Consider the following 4183-nt stretch of genomic DNA (forward strand, 5'->3'; position numbering starts at 1 on the left):
TGTAGATTTCTTGTACCCACAAATATAGGCATTGAACAATAAAGACGAGATTATAACCCGGTGGTTCTGATCTTCGTGCACCTCTATACCGAACGAGGTGTGCGGGGATTGGACATGACTAGAGAATGTGAGGTAGTTTACAGTGTGAGCAAAGAGAGAGAGAGAGAGAGGGAGAGAGGGAGAGATAAAAGACGAAGAATGCCAATAGAAGATTAAATTTGTTGTCCAGGTTATAATATTTTTACCCTCATTATGAGTAATGACGAGGATGTAGGGCCATCCAACCGAAACACCTATCTCTCAATGTAGAGAGCACTAAATATAAGAGACATCCAACAATAACTTGTGTGCTTATCAACACTTATTGCACTGATTAAAACCCTCTCAATCAATAACCCATTACACCCAAGACCAATTGCTACATCACGAAAACTGATCAAAGGCGCTCCCATAATAGCAAAGCGAAAAAGGCATCAAATGTGCACAAGGTTCTAACACCTGCACCCGAAGCTTCAGTAAAACCTTATTGGAGCTACCCCTCATAGAAGCATTATTTAGAATAAATCATCTCTCCAAACATACAAAATTACTTTCCTTGAATTGGCCAAGGGGAAAGTTTAGAAAAGTTAGGTTTATTTTTGCACCTTCATAGCTAACGTGAACTTGGACACCAACACGTCTACCATTAAAAATTCATGACCATGGTGGAAAAATGGCGGGGTGTATTTAAGCAGCTGCATCTATATGGGCCACCATCAACTTCGACAACCAAGAGAAATCTGTTCATATTGATACGCACCATTTAGCCAATACTTGTGCTTCTTGTTTACATTGCCTCGAGGCGGTGATGTTGGGGAAGCAGGTAATGCCATTCGCTGGAAGACATCCGGAACAACAGAGAGATCATTGATGTTATGATCTAGACCAATAAACAGGTAGTCAAATGCCCAAGGCTCATCAGCAGAGCTGGACATGTCAGCTTCCCAGGCCCTCGAGACACACCAAGGCCAGAATGTGTCGGAGGGGAAGGCATTTGTGGACCCAATGCCACACTCTCCTCCTAAGAAGGGCTGTGCTCATGCTCCTCTAGGAAGTCTAGCTAGCAAAGCAAGAGTGCTCTTCATGAAGGCCAAAGCCCGGTATGTTGCTTTCCTAGAGGAGAACCAAAAGGAAAACGAGTAAAGCTCAATAATTAAATCAACAAAAGGCAAACACAAGAAAAGCTCAATAATCAAATCAACAACAGACATCACAAATCTACAGTATTTTAGAAAATAGTGCTTGCACAACCATGGAGACACAAATAATGACAGATAAATAAATGTTGATTCCATTGTTAGGAACATCCTAAAACAAACTTGTTGTTCCTTCTGTGACATGTGAAATACATTTACTGGCAGCTTGCTATCGACTCAATGACTTTAACAGACTTCAAGCAGCAATGCAGTGCTACCTTGGGAGGCGACAAAGTTCGGCCGCTATCACATCATCTAACACCAACCAGATCAGAGAGTAGCTTGTCAAGCCTCCATCCAAATGCATCAGAATTGAGATAATCAGAGATGCTGCCATCCTCAACCGAGGAGTCGTCCACATCCATCATCACACTATCATTGTGACTGTTTTTGTCATTATTGTTGTCTGCTACTACTGTTGTTTGGATTCTTGCTGTTGGCCTCTAATTCTCGTATAAGGGATGAGCATATAGAACTCAAGAGATAACATCTTACTTCTCACTGTTTGAGGTGAGGGTGGGAGCTTGTTCACAGGTCCCTTTCTACCCATGCCACCATCATCTTTCCTGCGACTCTCTACAGCCGAAACAAAATCTTGGGCAGCAGAATTCTTCAAGGCAAAGTTGTTCTCCTTGAGGGAGCTAGTATACGTAGCTGGCATATGCTGAGTGCTTAGCTTGTCTCTTGGGCCGGGGGCAGGGTACCCATAGGGCTCATGCCAACTGTAATGGCTACCAAGAGGAGTCTTCTATGCTTGGTTGTGAGGGCATTGGAAGAATGTGCCGATAAATCGCAATCTCTACAGAGAAGATCTCGGTCCTCGACGTGAAGAAAAAGGACAGCTTTATCCTGAGAGCCAAGCAGATAAGCAGAGGTTAAAAACCACTCTAAATCACATGGTCAGAACAGTAATGAATCCAGATGCATGAACATACACAAACAAACCTGGCAAATTTGCAGATAGCTGGTTCTGAGGTGTCGAGAATTAGGGTAACCCTATGATGCTCGATAGCCGGCTTGCTAGTAGCATGCATATGCAAGTCGCATGCCAAACACAGCTCTGCCTCATCGGCATAGCAAACTGTCCAGGTCACTGCACTTTCACATACATCACATAAAAGCTTCATATCCTTCCTCGGCTACGACAGACCCTTCATGGGTATGTTGTAAGCCAAAGAAAAGAGCAGAACCAGGAAAGGAGATGGTTCATTTTTACTCTTCAGCCAGCACATAGCTCTAACCAATTTAAAACCCACTAGTATGGGATTCCCTGTACGCATATTCTCTCCTCCGCTCTCTCTGTAGAAATCCATGTCGATAGCTTGCAGTCCAAGGGTATCGCGCCTCTGCCTCCACCTCCTTCCACCTCTGCCTGGATGCACCTGCCTTGTATGCCAGACAGAGTGGGCTACTACTGTTGAAGACTCTCTCTCTCTCTCTCTCTCTCTCTCTCTCTCTCTCTCTCTCTCTCTCTCTCTCTCTCTCTCTCTCTCTCTCACATACACACACACACACACACACGCGCGCGCACGCGCACACACACACGATCACGCTCATTGGCTTTTCTCAGATCTGCAGTTCTTTGCCTGGTCAGTACAGCTCGATGGACCCGTCTTCTTGGTGCCTCACCCAAGAGCTTCTTGTAGATGACGGTGATGACTTTGTTCTGCAACGAGCCGAGAGTTACCTTGATGCCTTTGCTTGTTTCTCTATTGCTACCCCCCTACCTCTGCTTCGCCCTCTGCCGCCTCCAACCTTGTACGTTCACCTGCAGTGTCCCAGTCAAAGAGACAGCAATGGCTCGCAACTTTCCCTCCATGCATGCGTCTCTACTAAGCGTTCCTTCCCCCTTCTTCCTTCCCCCCAAACCAAAACACTCCGTGTAGGCGACATGGCACACTGCTGAGAGAGAGAGAGAGAGAGAGAGAGAGAGAGAGAGAGAGAGAGAGAGAGAGAGAGAGAGAGAGAGAGAGAGAGAGAGAGAGAGAGAGAGAGAGAGAGACGCTTTGCACTCCGTGCTTGTGCGACAGAGAGGAAGCTCCATTGTTGCACTCACCTGCACGACACATCACATTTTACTGGCTACATTGTAGATGTGTCGCCCACCGCCTTCAGAAGAGGTGAAGATTTCTCGAGGTTGTCTCTTCCTTCTAGAGAGAGAGAGAGAGAGAGAGAGAGAGAGAGAGAGAGAGAGAGAGAGAGAGAGAAAGAGAGAGAAACTTTTGAGGTCCTTTCAAACTCCAAAGAGGATTCCACCAATTTTTTAAAATCGTCCACACATTTAAGCAGGAGAGGCCCAAACCATGATTCAAAAGATACTAAATATATTTGATTGTCTTCCATCTTAATCTGCTTTTTGGCCTGCCCTATAGCATTGCCTTATCTTTTTGCTGACTAAAATCTATACTTCTATAATGTAGCTTAAAATTTTGAAGGAAGGAGAGACCCTCCATGTGTCACTCACTGCTTCACTTCAAAGGAAACCTTACAAAATATCCCATTCTCTAAAGCTTGGAATCTTGGAACCTGTGAAACTTTTCATACCTTCAATTTTTAACCTTCCAAAGTATAAGAAAAAGGTTTGACTCTACTTTTCCACCTTTACTTTTCCTTAATTGAAGGGTGGCTCAACTTTGCTTTTGGAAAGCAAATGGCCATAAAATGTTAAAATTTAAGAAATTGTTCGTATGCACACTAGCAAAGTTTTATCGATTTATTTCAAGGTGAACTTGGAATCTAACTAGGATTTTTTCAATTAACACAATAAATCTCGATTTTAATTGAACACTGACGAATAGCCCCAAAATAAAAGGGTGTGTGTGTGTGTGTGTGTGTGAGAGAGAGAGAGAGAGAGAGAGAGAGAGGTCTCAAAAAGTGCCAAATTTTTTTTCTTGATCGAAATAATTTTAAAGTAAATCTATACATACAATGATCTTGAATAGCCCCAA

General features: G+C 43.8%; 1 pseudogene; it reads right to left on the bottom strand.

Moving 5' to 3' along the window:
• Nucleotides 1-755: 755 nt before the first annotated feature.
• Nucleotides 756-2362, bottom strand: LOC147444077 (uncharacterized; annotated as a pseudogene).
• Between the last annotated feature and the right edge of the window lie 1821 nt (nucleotides 2363-4183).

The sequence above is a fragment of the Adiantum capillus-veneris genome, chromosome 13 (genome assembly GCF_014529385.1).
Source record: "Adiantum capillus-veneris isolate H3 chromosome 13, ASM1452938v2, whole genome shotgun sequence".
Classification (NCBI taxonomy): Eukaryota; Viridiplantae; Streptophyta; class Polypodiopsida; order Polypodiales; family Pteridaceae; genus Adiantum; species Adiantum capillus-veneris.